General features: G+C 43.5%; 1 protein-coding gene and 1 long non-coding RNA gene across 5 annotated transcripts in view; both read left to right on the top strand.

Moving 5' to 3' along the window:
• Window positions 1-16,979, top strand: part of Ntm (neurotrimin) — a 968,521-nt gene that overhangs the window by 353,959 nt on the left and 597,583 nt on the right. The window lies entirely within an intron of this gene.
• The window catches only part of Gm15521, a 42,171-nt gene that overhangs the window by 23,387 nt on the left and 1,805 nt on the right, over window positions 1-16,979 (top strand). The window contains exon 1 of the long non-coding RNA XR_870602.3: window positions 1-16,979. This exon is cut by the window's left edge and continues 23,387 nt beyond it. This is a non-coding gene — a long non-coding RNA (predicted gene 15521).

Below are 16,979 nucleotides of genomic sequence, written 5' to 3'. Positions count from 1 at the left end.
AGAATAACCGTGGTTGGTAATAAGGCTAATAATACAGCATAACTAATTAGGCAAAGAGATGATATGTGTTTGAGGCAGTTGGTATACCAATTACCCTAACTGAATTTTGAAACGTTGTATACACATACTGAAACGCCACTCTATGTCGCAGAAGTACATATGTAATATTACAATGTCACTTAAAAATAACAAGAAAAACATGTTTCAGTGAAGCTGTGCTATAACAGAAATAAGAGAAAAGATGAGGAATAAGGTATGTGAGACCTCTGCTTACAGGGGGTATCTTGGTTTAGGGGATGGAGAGGGTCATTAAAGGAAAAAAGGCTTCCATGAACAGTTGAAGAAGGCATTGTGTTTTCTTTCCTATTCTACATGCTGCTGTAGAATTTAGAGTGGTTTCTGGGTAAGATATGGCGCTGTATAAAGCATTTATCTACAGACTTAACCTTTAAGAGTGCTCTCTGAAACCTTATATAAGTTGTGGTAAGTTCTATCGTCTCTGCTACACCTTTTCAAATTTCCCACTATTCTACTATGTCTAAAGCAAAGGGGAGGTCTCTCAAATCTATGTCTCCATTGGTCTTCCCTAGTGTTCATCTGCCTTTTTGTCTCCTGGCACCTCCTTCCCTTTTGTGGACACTTGTCTGCTGTCTTTGTTGGACATGAACTTTTTTCTAGGCTGATTGATCCTGGCCCAAGGGTGTTGTGAGGGACAGGCTTTTACTGAAGGCTTCAGACATAATGTAGTAGCACCGAAAATAGTTTAAAAAGAGCTACCAAGCATCACAGCCCTTAAAGTCTTTTCTGCCATCCCTGTCACTGGGAGTTAGGAAATGTCCTTTTGGCTATTATCCCCCAAACTTCAGTCTGATGGTTTGTAACCAGGTTCATTTCTTTCTCCTACGAACTTCTTCTTCAATACTACTGAAGCCGAATCCCTCCTCACTTTGTCAGATCAACTCCATAATCTCTCTTCCATTCCTATGCAGAGCAGATTAGCCTGACGCCATCTACATCCCCTTCCTCCACTTTGGATTGGTGAACTGAGCTGTGGGTGCTTCTCCAAGAAGAGCAGTGTTCCTCTAGGAAGGCAAATACTATGTTCCCTTGGAACACTTGCCTTCCAAAGCAGTCAATTTATAAGGGAGTGCTTTTCTCCCATTTTTCTAATTACACACAAGGGAGCAAGGTCAGATGTATTTTAAATATATCTTTAAGTGTGGGGAAACTGGAATCAAAGTAAGAAAATAAGGTAAATCCAGCCCACTTAACAGATGGCTTTATGCTCCAACCGTCACGGGAAGACAGCTACAAATCTTGCTTTCCCTCAACTTCATCGAAACGGGGGTACCAAGCTATGGGGGGCTGTTTATGAGTTAGGAAGATCAGCTTACCACAGCAGAAGGAGTACTTGCTAATTAGGTGAGTTAGAGGGGGAAGCTGACAAACATGGGGGTGGTGCGTAGACTAAATATGATATAAAGCAGCCCCCCTGTAAGGTTTTTGTTCAGAGGAAGATAGATTTTAAACATGTATCTAAGACTTGAAGGTGGATTATCGAACATTGAGGATGGAATCAGGGACACCGGGCATCTTAGTTCACTTTCTATCACTGTGATAAAACATCCTGACCAAATGCACCTTGGTGGAGAAAGGGTTTATGTCAGCTTACAGCTTATGGTCCACCATGAAGAGAAGTCAGGGCAGAAACTCAAGGCAGGTCCTCCATTCAGATGTCAAACTCAATAGACTGCATTCTAATCTGAAGCTTTTTATCATTATGCATTATCACCCACATCTGTACTGCATTATCCCATACTCCTCTGTGCTAGTGTTATTCTATTCCATGTCAGACAAAAGCTTATGATCTAGTTCCTGCCCTCGCTATGCTTACTCCCTAAAAGAATACACAACCACAGCCTACAGTCCAGAAGAAATCACATACAGGGGCTAGGTCCCAGCTACGATTTCCATTGCTAGCATTTTGGGAAATAAGCTTGCGGAGGGGAAGAAGTAGATAACAAACCGGGCTGTTATCACACTCTCTTTAGACATACACTAGCACAGCGGAGTATGGGATAACAGTACGGAGGTGGATCATAGTGTGTAATGATAAAAAGCATGAGTTTAGAATCCAGTCTATTGGATTTGCCATCTGAAATGTCCTGGCATTTACCAGCACCATGACCTTGAACAAATTCCATACCCTCTGTCTGTGTTTTTTAAATCTGTACAGAGGTTGGTGAGGAGGCTCCAGTGAGTCGGTATGTATAAGGAATGTCAGTGCTAGCAGGGCAGATGCTTGAATTCAGAATGGACATAGCAGGGCACAGGAAAGGCCCCAGTAAGGGTGCCTGCTCCAGCCAGGTGGCAAATACAGATTTGATAAGGGGCAAGCTAGGTGGCAGCTCCCTGGTCAAGAAAAAAATGGAGAAAGGTAGTGAATATTGGAAGAATTCCCACAAAACTGCCTCTTCCTGACCCATCATGAAGAAAGGGCTCAAGCTTCAGGATGACTGTGCTAACAGGCCAAGGGGTGGCTTAGCTCCTGGCAGCTTAGAGGTGTGCTCTGGCTGAGGGCAAGGCCGAGGAGGCTGTGCTTAGTCATATCTGTGCTTGTAGCTGTTGTGCCTTTAACTCTAGGAGCCCTGGTGAGGTCTGACCCTCCGTTAATGTCCTTGCTTGGCTTTGCAATGAAAGCAAATCCCCTGCATCATGGGATGCTTCAGTTCCACTTTGGGCGGTACCCTCTCTGTCTGTATCGATCACCTGATATGGACTGAATGTTTACTATAGCTACAGGATCATTAAACACAGTGGAGCATCCCATATGTATTGGTGTGGTGGATTCTTTGGGCTTGAACTTAGCTGCCTGATGGAACAATGTGTTGCTAAGAAGAGAGTAAACAAAAACTTGTGTCAATCAATCTCTAGCCAAACAGAACAACGCTGGATGTATCAGAATACCTGATTTCAAAGTATACCACAGAGCCATAGTAAAAAGAACAGTGTGGCATGAGGGAGAAAACAGGTGCAAACACAGGCAGAGTAGAATCGAAGGCCCAGAAATAAGTCTATGCCACCAACACTATTTTATTTTCAACAAAGCTGCTGCAAAATGTTTTAGAAGAAAGACAGCCTCTTCAACGAAATTGTTTTGAGAAAACTAGATATCCAATAATTGAAAGGTGAAACTGAATTTCTGTCTTTCACCCTTTACAAAATCAGTTTACAGGGGATGGAAGACCTTAATGGAAAACCCGACACTACAGAAAAGCACAGGGAAATCCCTTACATAGGCACAGGCAAGGAAATTCGGGAAAGGATGCCAGTAAACTAGGAAATACCAGCAAGAATTGAAGAACAGCATGCAACTGGAAAGCTTCGCACACAGCACGAGAAACAAACAAGAAGTGGGGAGACCACCTATAGGGCGAGGGAAAAATCTTTGACAGCATTTCAACCTTCAGCTAATTACCACCTAGAATACACAAAGAGCTCAAAATACTTGAATACCCAAACTATAAATAATCCAGTCAATAAATGATCAAATGAGTTTGTAGAATTTTTTTTTTCAATTGAAGACATTCCGGGCCAGTAAGTACACAGTTAAAGTGTTCCACATTACAGCAGTGTAAATACGAATCAGGATCACACGGAGAATACACTGAGAAATCAGGATTACAGTGAGAATAGCTATGACCAAGAAAGCAAAAGCCAGTGTAGGCCATTGAGGATAAAGAAGAAAAATCTCTACTGATGAGGGTGCAATTTAAGTAGCACACTACACGGGTGCATATATATATATTGGAATACTCCTCAAAATATCCAGGAAATCATTTGAGATTTCCATCTACTGACAAATGAAAAGAGAGTACGTGGTATACATGCACGCAGGGGGATTTTATCCAGACACAAAGAAGAAGCTGGGAGAAACAATGTGTAGAAGGTAAGATTTATCCTGGGTCATGGTCTCAGGGGTTCCTACCTGTTTACCACAGGAGGGGATGGGGGATGGGGCAGCAAGAACATTCTGGTGAAGCTGTTCTCAGGGCAGGATACCAAGAAGCAAAGGCACAGAAAACCAGAGGCTGTGCTATAATCTTCAAAGATCCACACCGTGTGACAGCAGCTTCTATAAAGGAAAACATTTCATTGGAGCCTGCTTATACTTCAGATGTTCAGTCCATTGTCTTCATGGTGGGAAGGATGGCAGTGCATAGGCAGACATGGTGCTATCTGGATCCCCAGCAGTAGCGGGGGGGGGGGGTTGAGGGAAAGAGAGAAGAGAGGGAGAGAGAGAGAGAGAGAGAGAGAGAGAGAGAGAGAGAGAGAGAGAGAGACTGGGGGTATGGCTCAGTGATATGCCAACGCTATATCTCCTAAGGGTCCTAAACCTCCCCAAATAGCTTTGCTAGAGGGAGCTAAGGATTCAAACCAGGGCACCCTGAAAGGCATTTCAGATTCCAGTCATAATAGGGATCCTTGGGAAATGAAACGGGGAGGGGAAGTAAAGGGACCGTGATAATCAAGAGCAAGGGAAGAGATGCATACGAACAATACATGCTACCAAAATAACAACAAAACCAAAACAACAAAAAAGCAGGCACAGGAAAGAATTCTCACAGACTTGGCTGCGTCAAAAGTTTTAAACATGAAAGCAAAAGTGGCTACCTTGAGGAAGCCTCCAGGGACGGCAAGCTAGGGAGCTAAGATCAGCAGGAGGAAGCTTATCGCTCTCTGCCCTTCAGCTCCTGTTTACTGGGTTTTGAGTTTTATATCTCAATACTCATGAGGACACTGCTTATTTTTTAAATTAAAATTCATCAGGATAAAGGAATTTTTGTAAAATAAGTTAAATTTCATAGCATAGATTGGTTTGCAATTTATACCCAGTTAACACACAATAAGAAACTCTGTTTCAAAGTATACAAAGTATATGCTCTGGGTGACAACTGCCACAGACACCAAAACATTTATCAGCAATTTCTAGAGCAGCACTTTGCTCATTAGTAATCACTTCCCTTTCACTTCCTCCAAATTCCTGGAGAGCTTGTATCTACATTCTGACTGGGCTGCCCTCATCTGCATAGTCCATATGTATAGAACTATTCTGTCTGTCTGTAATATGGCTATGATATGATATGATATGATATGATATATGACTCTTCATGTTTGAATTCTTTGCTTAGCACAATGTTGTCATCATTCATGAATATTGTAACATAGCTTGGTGACCTGTGTCCATTTTCAGCTGAATGGTCCACTCTGTGAATGCACTGTATTTTTTTTTTTTAATCCATGCATGGAGTAGTAGAACCTTTGGGAACGTCTACTCTGGAGCTGTCATTAAAGACGCTGTTCAAAATGTTTGCACACAGGACCTACTTGATGAAAACTTTCAATTTTCTTTACTTAGGAAATATACTTAGGACAGAGTTCCTGGGTTGTGTGGCAATCCTGTTGAACATTTTGAGGAACTGTCAACTGCCTTCCAAAGTAGCCTCAGCGTCTTTTCTTCCCACCTACAGGGGAGTCTCTACTTCCCTTCAAACCTTTACTAGTATCTGTGTCTTCTTGTGATTTTACTTCACTTTACAAAAGATTAATGATGTTAAGCACATTTCTATGTGAGTACTACCCATTTGTGTAAATTTCCAAATCTTTAGATTTTAACATGCTCTACTTGAGGTTGGAATGACAGATCTCAATAAAAAATATCAGGTGAGCACATATCCCCTCTAAAGACACAGATATAAGGCTTGATAGAATAACACCGGATTTACAGGGATTTTTAAACTCCCTGTGTGGTGCTTGAGGTGTGGTGTTTGCGTCCATGTATGCTTGTGGGATGTGTGTGTGTGTGTGTGTGTGTGTGTTTGTGTTTGTATACATGTTCATGGATCCCATTGTGTATATGTCAGAGGACAAGTGTGGGAATTATATCTCTCCTTGCAATGTGTGAGTCTTGTGGATTGAAATCAAGTTCTCAGGTTGATAGCAAGTGCCTTTACCTACCATGTCACCTCACTGACTGAAGATTAGACTTTGTTACAACACACAGACAGAGGACTGCTGAGAATAAGGTGGTAAGAACCCTAGCTGTTCCTCCAGAGGACTCGAGTTTGCTTTCCAGCTTCCAGGCCTGCTGGCTCATAGTCCCACCTAAGGGAGTCTGCCAGTGTTCCTCCAGCCTCCATGGGCTGGCGGTCACATAAGTCAGACGCACGGACACATTCACATGCACATAAATATAAAAATTAAAGCAATCTAAAAAATATGTACAGAGAGTTGCCAGGGTGGGGTCAGAAAGAGGAAAGAATTTCTAATAGGAAGGAAAGAGTAAGAGTCCTTGCATTGTATGTAGAGGAAAACGGAAAAGAGGAAAAGAGCAAAAACGAAAGCCAAGTTATCTGTACAAACTAGAAATGGGCTTGCAGCACCTCTGACAGATCAACATTCAGATTCCAGGGTTTCTGTTGGGATCAGTAATCTGTCTGAGGTCAGTTTCTCCCTGACGTAAAACACTCTATGAAAAGGTCTGCCAATTGCAGAGACTAGACCGTTAGATCCCACCAGGTCTCCCCTAACGCAGAGTTACACTTAGGGGACCTTTACTCAAAGCTCCAGCACAACGGACCCTAAGTCAGCTCTCTTTGTGTTTTCCAGTCTGTGAAACACCTCTTATGAAAACAAAATAGTCTTCACTTATCATTTCCCAACCCAGAAATTAATAATAATAATAATAATAATAATAAGATAATAATTATAAAGCAGACTGACTCCTGTTTCTAACATCTTGTGGGACCCATGTCTGCTCTCCCCGCCCCCAGTGCCAATGTGGACTTTGTCTATGATTTTTCAGGTGCAAACTCTTGACCCTGATTTTATTCTACTAAGGGGATGCAGAAGGAAAATCAGAAGCCTTGCGAATCCTCCTCTTCCGTGCCTTCAGCTGCCCTCTTAAGATCTGAGATGTGTACACTAGTCCCCCTTTCATGTTGCTCAAAATAACATCCTTAGTCTCATCAGGCAGGTCAGCGCTCCGGCTCCATGCTGCTCTTCCATTTGTGAGCAAGATCAAAGTGCTTCCTTGTATATGATTTTATTTAATCAACTCCCAATTCCTCTAGAAAGGGCTCTTAACTGCTCCTGTTTACCCCTCTTCTTCCAGCTCATTTTGCACAGCTTCAAACACAACTGACCCTCATCCTGGCCCACTAATAGAAAATTAAGGTCATGTCTGGGGCACCGATCATCACCTTTGCAGACTTGCACACAGGCTGCGCATGCCTATGCCAATCTTTTCAATCTCCTCCTTGATTCAGGGGAAGCAGTCAGAGCAGAATTGCGCCTGCACATTGGCTGCAGAGCTCCCTTGAAGCAATCCACCAACTGTTGAAAACTACATCAGTGACTTAGTCCACCACATCTATCTATGGAGCAAAGAGCACGCTCAACCCAACTCCAGAGAGTTCCACTCCTTCATAAAGCAATACCTTTTGGATTCAGCATGCTAGTTAGTGCTGACACCTGTCTTTATACTTCCACAGTGCCTTAGTGGGCGTGGTTAATGCCTTCATCTGTTTCTACACTTTGCCAACCTCATGAGCTCTTAGGTTTGACATAAGACAATACTTAGAAATAGACCTGTGATTGCTAGTTAGCAGTCTGTTAGTTGCTGAGTTTTAGTGTATGTGAATGCAGGAAGTGGTTTGAGTATATAGTGAATATATAGATCTCTCTTTATATATTGTAATATACATATATGTATATACATATATATGTAAACACATGTTCCCAGGAGTGGGTACAACGCCAGAGAAGGCTGTCAGGTGTCCCGCTCCATCACTTGCCACCTTATTTCTTCGAGACAGAGCTGTTATTGAACCTGATAGCCAGCAGATCCAAGCAATCCTCCTGTCTCTGCTTCCCACAGCTGCACAGTTAGCCTGTTTTGGTTGTGGCTTTTATGAGGATCCTTGGGATTTGAACTCAGTTCCTCAGGCTTGTATAGCAAGTATTATTATCCACTGAGCCATCTCATCGTCCTCTGAACCATTTCTTAACGAGATGATCTTGAAGATATTTTACTGAATCTTTGCTGACTTCCATTTATTCATCTGTAAAGTGAAGATAATTAAGGGACCTTCTTTTGGGTCTGTCATGAGAATTAATGAGTTAGGATGTAGCAAGTTCTTAGTACAATAGAAAGCTTCAAGCTGGTCTTGCATTGTGTTCCATAGTCACACAGTTGGTTACTCCCATGTCTAGTCTTCCAAGCTGGAAACACCAGAGCCGTTGTAAATATTCCTTTACTTCTGGTTTCTTCTTGCTGAATCAATTGTCCTTTCCCCTGTGTAATGGAACTCTCCAGAACCCACCATCTCTGGTCCGTTCCAGTGCCATTGGTCAACTCAGACTTCCAGAGGCGTCAGTGATCTTGTTTCCGTTCTCAGCCTCACTGAGGTTAGTCTCTAAAGCATATAACCCATTCCTTCAAAGTGAATAATTAATTTGAACGCCACATTAACCATGTGAATGTCAGCAGGGAAAAACCCTAAGGCACTACACCCATTATGGTTTTGATAATGGGTTCCTGTCTTCATCAGTGTTCTATTGCTGTGAAGTGGACACCATGGCCACAGCAGCTTCTTTTTTTTTCATTTTTTTCCATTTTTTATTAGGTATTTAGCTCATTTACATTTCCAATGCTATACCAAGAGTCCCCCATACCCACCCACCCCCACTCCCCTAACCACCCACTCCCCCTTTTTGGCCCTGGTGTTCCCCTGTACTGGGGCATATAAAGTTTGCGTGTCCAATGGGCCTCTCTTTCCAGTGATGGCCGACTAGGCCATCTTTTGATACATATGCAGCTAGAGTCAAGAGCTCCGGGGTACTGGTTAGTTCATAATGTTGTTCCACCTATAGGGTTGCAGATCCCTTTAGCTCCTTGGGTACTTTCTCTAGCTCCTCCATTGGGATCCCTGTGATCCATCCCACAGCAGCTTCTATAAAGGAAAACATTTCATTGGAGCCTGCTTATACTTCAGATGTTCAGTCCATTGTCTTCATGGTGGGAAGGATGGCAGTGCATAGGCAGACATGGTGCTATCTGGATCCCCAGCAGTAGCGGGGGAGGGGGGTTGAGGGAAAGAGAGAAGAGAGGGAGAGAGAGAGAGAGAGAGAGAGAGAGAGACTGGGGGTATGGCTCAGTGATATACTTCCTCCAGAAAGGCCATACCTACTCCAAAAATGGCTACACCTCCCAATAGTGCCACTCCCTATGAACCTGTGGGGCCATTTTCCTTCAAAAAAAAATCACGCTGATATTTTTTTCCTGAGTTTTAGTATTCACCAGGAAGTCTCATTATCTCAAGCCGATAGTGTTGTATAGGGCATCATATTTACATAGATGGTTGTATGTATTTGCAGAGGGCACCGAAGTATCTCAGAAATGCTTAGAGCTGTGGGCAGTTTCTTTCCACACGGTATTTAGTAGAAGCCTCGGCATGCCCTCTGCATTCTCCTTGTGTGCATGTCCTTGCACCCAGCTGCATGTTCCCTTCATTTCTAGGGATTCTGCTGTCATGTTCACTCTCATGCACCGAGGTAATAATCATTGACTAATGCATAGCATTTGTATGGAGAGCATAATGACTGGACACATGCTTATGCCTTAGTTTAGTGAAGGCCATTTATATTGGCTGACAACTGTGTTACTATTTGAAAATGCCACTGCCTTTGAACTACATCCAAATGCCCACAGGTCACTAGGTGTGTCTGGTCCTTGCTGCAAAATAAAGAGCTCCAGCTCTTCTTTCCTCTTGTAGCCTCCTAACCACCATTTCACATCCTAGCATTTTATAACTCAATTAAAATTAATCCTGAATTGTTCCTTTTAATAGCTACATAACTATATATCATATAGGTATACTATAATTTATCTATATTACAGTATTGTTGACCATTAAGATTTTCAATGATCTGGTGTTATGAATGATACTCTAAAGAACTGTGCTGCACAGTAATGTTTTTGACTGCATCAATAAAAAGTCTTTGGAACCACTAATTGCCAACTGAAAGTTTACTTAAGTAGCAGCTGACTGCAGAGTCTCTTGTATAGATGTATCCCCACAGCAAAGGGACACTATGGTGGTACTGAGCAGGGTAGGAAGTCATGGCGGGAGGAGGACCCATGGAATGCTGTATGAGTCAAAGGCTTTGGGCTCGTCATTCTCTGCAGCTCTCCTGACTCTGAAGCCGAGTTCCTGGGTGAATGAGGAACAGTTTTCACTGTCATTCTATCAAGAAATCGCATTTGAAAAAAATGCAACAGTCTTTCTGATAGTATCCTAGAGCCAGGTGCTGTGCACACATTTAACCCCAGCAGACAGAGGCAGGTAGTCCTCTGTGAATTCAAGGATAGCCAAGGCCAAGTACTGAGACCCTGTCTCAAAACACACAACAAATGTACAACAATAAAAGATATCCCTGCCCCCAAATTCCTCACATGGTAACACAGTATACTCTTGACCCTTTCTGCTCTTGATGAATAACTTTCAACTTAGTGATTCTGTCTTCTCTCTTTCCCTTCCACCCTCCCTTCCTCTCTTCCTCCCCTCCTCATTGACTCCTTTTCCTGCCTCCTTATTTCCCATCATTTCAGTAAGCAGGGATGGTGAGCCAAACACATGTTTAGTTGTATGCTCGGCAGAGCAGCCCAGATGTTCAGGAGACACGGGTCATCCTAGAGGACAACCCTCATCATCTGCAGGGTGCTGTCACTCTCACCTCCAACTGTGCTTTGAAGTTGTTGAGATTCCCAAATGTTCCTTGCGCTGTGGCTTTCCCTTAGTTTATGGCAAATGTGCTATCAGCATTCTGCCCTTTGTTTGACTCTGAGACGTGTCACCGGGCGCAAATGACTATTTCTCTGAAATGCTGAGCTTCCAAGCTAGTCGCTACTCTGATTATTGCCACTATTAATAATGTTATCAATGATCCACATAGAAATATTCGCAATATCTGTACCATCATGTCCCCTGTGCCACCACTCACAATCCCCGTTGCTATATTTCTTTTCATCATTTTGTGTGACAGCACCCAGGGGCTGTTCAGACAATTAGGATCCAATAAAAAAAGGAAAGAATAATTAAAATAATACCAAGAGAAACGGAAACCAGATGACAAACACTGAAAAAGCTAAGAAAACCTAACCAAGAGCCTTATTTCACAGTGACAGGTGTTAATAAGATCAACTAGAAATACGGGACAAAACCCTTCCCGGGAACTTGAGAACACTCTCCTCCTTTCTCATCAGCCTTTTTGCCACTGAGGTCTCAAGGGCTCCTGGATTGTATCACAGTTATTTAGCTGAAGCTGCCAAGAGTGTGCTACAGGAGGAAGGATGAATAAAAGAAAGCTCTCTCAGTATGGGAGCCAGGCTGAAGAGAAGTCTCCCTCTGAGGAAGGCGAGAATCTGGCAGGTCTCCCAGGCTTTCTTGCAGAAATACCCGAACTCTGCAACAGCTTTGCAGAGTTGAGAATTTCCCCTTTCCCTATCTTATATGCTTTGGTCCTCAGTGGCTCCATCTGAAAAATGGATATAATATTGGGGTGCACAACTTAAGAAAAACATCAAGTGAAAGACCTGCCGATGCAGAGAATAGGAACACGGTGGTCATTTTGATGAAGGAAATTGGGATTAAAAAGCTGAGTGGGGGGTCTCGGCAGTGAAAGCCTGCCCTGCTTTTTCAGAAGAGTAGAGTTTTCTGGGTGACTCAAAACTGCCGGTCGCTCCAGTTCCAGGGCTCTGACCTCCTCTTCTGGCTTGCCATCTGTGAAACAAAATCATGTAGGAAAAATCATTCATGCCAGTTTAGTTTCGCATATGCCCTAACCAGGGGCTTGATTCTGAAGTAAGAACACATGTTTGAGTGTTCCTGTCAGTACATGCATAGTTCCTGTCCCTGGGTATCATGTGCTTCATCATTGTGATTACATATCCTGCTGCTCCTTGATTCAGCTGATCGTGTGACTAAGGTCAGTGTGGCTGGGCTCTTCTTGAATGAGATGGAGAAGGCAAAGGCCGGAGATTGCCAGAGTTTAGGCTTCCCCAAGGTCAGTGTGGTAAGTGCCTATCTCCATGGCGGTGCCATCAGGAGCTGGCTGAGCCCTACAGAGGAGACCTTGTGTGAGGTCTTCATGTTGTTGCCATGCCCCTAAGTAGATAAGGTAACCATGGCCACACTTCTTTCTATTGTTTTCTAGTTCACTTCCTAGTCACAAGGTGATCGATTTTGTGATGCCCGCCCCCCCCCAACTTATAACTGCTACAAACACTAAGCAAATGGATATTTCAGCATGACAAAACTCATGCGTGTATATTAAATCTTAATAAACCAATAACAGACTGTAATCTCCAAAACTGTAAGCCAAAACAAACCTTTTTACTTAGTAAGTTAACTAGCTCAGGTATTTTGTTACAGTAATAGAGAACTGATTGGCAGAAACTTTGGCCACTTCTGTGGTTTCCTTTCATGAGATAGTATTTCTTTTTGTGGATGTACTTAACGTAGTGTGATCATATCATCCTGCACTCACCTGCTCTGAGTCCAAGATTCTTTTCAGGTAATAATAAAAGAGCATGAGGCAGGTTGGCCCACCAGGTCTCTCTTCTTTTTTGTTTCACAGATGAGAAACGGAGCGCTAGGAAAGGTGACTTGTCCAAAGTCACAGTTCTCAGTGGATGTTCCACTTGTGACAAGCCTGCACAGTCAATTCTAAAATCCAATGTTATTTCTAGGTCACCAAATCACCCTGTCTCCAGAATGACATGAAATTAGTTACCCTATCCTCCTCAGACGCGAGCATACCCTTCCTGTCTTCCATGCCTGCTCCACCAGGCCCAGAGCTCACCAGCTCGTAGCAAATTCAGCCTATTAGGTGGCTGAAAACCGCATCGTCTGAGGAGTATCATACTGTCCTTTGCGCGCTAAGCTGCCAAGCACCTTGGAAGTGGCAGGCCAGCTTCACCCACGCCTCCCTTATCCATCAGCCCAGCCATCGTGGCTTCCTCAAATGGATTTTACTTTCCGTTCCATCTCATTTGACACTTTATCAGCTGGAAATGGCTCTGCAGTGGTATTCTGTCAGCTCCATACCTGCCAGAAACTTCTTGCTCTCTGAAAAGATGGGGAGGGTGCGGTGAAGGAAGAGAAAAAGACACGCAGTGCTAAGCTTAACTTGGGGAGATGGCAGAGAATACCTCCATCTTCTCCTGTGGTGTGTTGCTGCTGCTGTTTTGGGGAGCTTTGCTGCTGTTTAGTCTGCTTAATTTTTGTTTTTAATTTTAACTGAGAGTAGTGTACAAAAAGAAGGGAGAAACAGCACAAATGAAACAAGGAAAACATTTTTTTTTCCCTATTTCCATTTTGGAAAGCGGCTTCTCAAGTTTAGCTGAAAATTCAGCCTCGTCCTTCATGTTCTTGTGGCTTACGCATGAAGAGACATGCCAGAGTATGATCCCCACACAAGCATGTGTCCTCAGGGAGTGTGGAGTGGCACTTGGAATCTGACACGAGGCCCTTATAGGTTCTCTTAGATCCTTTCTCCACAAGTCAAGCTGCTGAGCCAGTAGCATCTGTGGTGGGTCAGGGAGGGAGATGACGGGCTGAAGCACACAGGGGGATTTCCACACATTCCTTCCTAACTTATTCCCGAGAGATGGGTTCTAACTACTGCAAGTAAGAAAGGTTTGGAGAGGATGCCAAGGGGTTGGAAGGATGCCAGCAAATCAGAGCTGAGGACGAGCCGCAGGTGAGACTTCAGGCTGCACCCCACCACTCTTCAGAGACCAACCATCTCTGGGGCCACACACCAGAGTTCCAAAAGGACCTCGACACCTAATTTCCATTAGCGTATCTGCACTCTTCTGCCTCTTGGTAGAACGGAAACCAGGCGTGGTATTTGCTTTTGGTCCGCATCTATTTTTATCCGGTATCAACTGTGTTGATTTTCGCAATGCTTTCTTATTTGTCATCTCCTTTGCCCTCTGGAGCTCCGAAAAGAGCAGCAGAGCTGTTTCAGCGATGCTCATTGGATCCCGGGAAAAGATGGATGGCTCTGGGTGTGCAGAAACCTGAGCTCTGTCTCCTTCTCCCCTCTGTCTCCTTCACGCACCTCTCCTCGACACCGTTGCCTCCAAAAGATCTTCCACTTGGAATCAGATGTTTGATTTCTGCCCGGAGTGAGCACGTTGGGAAATGTTCCCAGGCTACTGAGAAACGCTGTCCAAGTTATTAATACCCAGAGCAGGCTGACAACCGGGCCCCAGGTTGCCATCCTTGGCCTTTTTCTTTCCTTTGTTCTATTTGGCTTCACAACTTAAATGGTTTCTTTTTTTGATATGAAAATTAATTTCTGGACAAAAAGAAATATACCTGCACCGGGGCTAAATTTGTGTTGTCTCCCAGCACGGCTGTAATTACACTGTAGATCAAACTGATGCTTTCGTTTTCCGTGGCTTTTCCCTCTCTTGATGTCCCTGAAGCTGCCAGGATCGCCGGCAGCGGCAGTTTTCATTAGCAGGGAGCAAGGGGATGCGGATGGATGGCCCAGGTTAGCCATCATTCCTCCCTGTCTGTCTTCAGATTCCTCTTTGGGATGGGCAGGTGCAATCCAGACAAACGAAGAGCCCCAGAATTCAGACTCCCAAGCTTCTTTCCTTGGTGTCGGGATGTAAAGAGAGGAGCCCCCTGCTTCTGTTGCCTGCTCCTCTGAGGAATTTAGAATGCCTTGCCTGCCTTTCCCGTGTCAGCATTGAAGAGCTGACACATCTCCCAAGGTCTCTACATCTCTCCCGTTACCTTCCTTCCTATGAGAGATCCATATTCACTTGAGGACAGTAGAGCACTCTGAACAGGGTCAAATCATCAGAAATGCTGGTGACGAGGGAAGTAAACCCACCTTCTTACACCCAGGAGTGTGGGGGTTTGACATTTCGGTCTAACAGAAAAACTCAGTGTTTTGGGATGAGTGTGGGTTTAAGGCCTCCCTCAGACAGGGTGCCCTATCAAGTGTGGAATCTGCTATTCGCACCCCGGCCTCATGTGTTCTTATTTACAGTGCTCTCATAGTAGCCACCTCATGGCTGCCGTGAGAACCTGCCTTGTGACTGAGCACAGTTGTGAAGGCCTCACCAGTTACTTAAGACTCGTGCTTCTTCGGGAAAGCTGCCTACATTTCTGTGCCTCGGTTTCCCCACTGGTGAAATGAGAATACGTGTCTTTGTCTCAGAAGGTGTTTGTGTGGAGAGTTACTATGAAACTGATCGACAGCCCAAGGCAAGCGCAGGAAACACTCATACTGCACACCCAGTGTACATGTTCTCTTTGCATGGAAAATGTGATTGTCAGCATCGGTATTATATTGACTTTAGTTTATTATCCATAAAATGAATAGTTCTTATCTACTAATTGGATGAGAGCATTATATCAGTTATACTGTATGTGGTTTTAAAGGATTGTACCAAAATCCATGAGTTGTGTTCTTTATTTTCAACTTTTTTTCTTGACCCTATGAGTAAGTCTCTCTCTCTCTCTCTCTCTCTCTCTCTCTCTCTCTCCCTTTCTTTCTCCATGCAGTAAAACAGAGCTGCAGGCAGTCAATTTGGAGTCAGTGGGCTGTGTAAAGCAGCTAGAATAATAGTTTATTGACCCTGAATGTGGCAACTGGAACCGAGGGCAGGCTGGGCTCTGGGAGACATAATCGCCACAACAGAGATTTGAACATCTTTGATCATTTTTGTGACCTTTAAGAGACAAGATGTCTAGGTGGACCCTGGTGAGCCCCTACAGAAAGCTGAATGAAGGGGGTGGCTTCATGTAGGAGGGGCTGTTCTAATTCTGAGAGACACTTCTGCTCTGCACCCCCAAAAGGAGGGGATTGCCATCCGCAGAGTTTCTGCCTACCTGCACTCAGAAGTCTCTGTGCTTTATTAGTGACATCCTCAGAGCCACTGAAAACAGTCTTCAGCAATGGGGCTCTCTTTGTCCTTCACTCAAGTGAATCCCACATCTGGGGACAGTCTTCATTGTGTGATAAAATGCACTTTCTAAAACAAACTTATCAGTAGCATTTCAGCAATGGAAATGTTTTCATTGAAAGTGGAATTGTAACCGAATGGCTGAAAGCCAAACATAAAAAAGAAATACAAGGACTTTAGCAAAGAATGAATGAATGAATGAATGAATGATAGAATGAATGATTCGCTGCAGTTTTATTTGTAAATGAAATATAGTTGAAAAATATGAGAATATATTGTCAAAGAATTTCATCAACGTAAACTTCAGACCCAAAATATATAAAGTTGAGGGAAATTGATCACAGCCTTTAGAAAATACTTCCAGGTTATACACTGCAACTTTCTTCCTTGTGTTCCCTCTTGGCATCTGCATGGATTTATTTACTGTGTGCTTCTTTGCTTCCATTCTTTCTATAGTGTGGAGGCTGTAGATTTTTTTCCTTCATTTTAAAAGCAAAGTACCAGTACAAATAAAGAGCCTGTGTGTCTTTTGGCGTATTTGTAATCTGAATTATGAAGTTGTTTTTCCAGGGGCTAGTCAAATAACCTATGTGAATTACATGGAGTCTCTGATATTAACCAAGCTATTTTCAGCATTAGATAAAAAGGGCATTTTCATTAGTTGAAGGGTATTGTGGACTCTGTGGCAAATATTTGGAGGAAAGGGGGGTTAATTATTTCTTTTTATTTTTCCCCACTTAAAATAGAGAAAGTCTGGTAAACACTCTATTATCCAGAAGCCAGAAGATTCCTTTGTGAATAATGCATGTAAATAGAACTGATTGCTCCGGGAGAAATGAAGGGTCCCATACTTAAGGGAAGTAGAATGCAGGTGAAGGACAAAAGCCGAGGAATGGAGTGGCATTTTGCTGTGCAGAACAACAGTTTG

Source organism: Mus musculus, chromosome 9, assembly GCF_000001635.26.
Source record: "Mus musculus strain C57BL/6J chromosome 9, GRCm38.p6 C57BL/6J".
In the NCBI taxonomy this organism is placed as follows: domain Eukaryota; kingdom Metazoa; phylum Chordata; class Mammalia; order Rodentia; family Muridae; genus Mus; species Mus musculus.
This window is presented reverse-complemented; position numbering and strand designations above follow the sequence as displayed.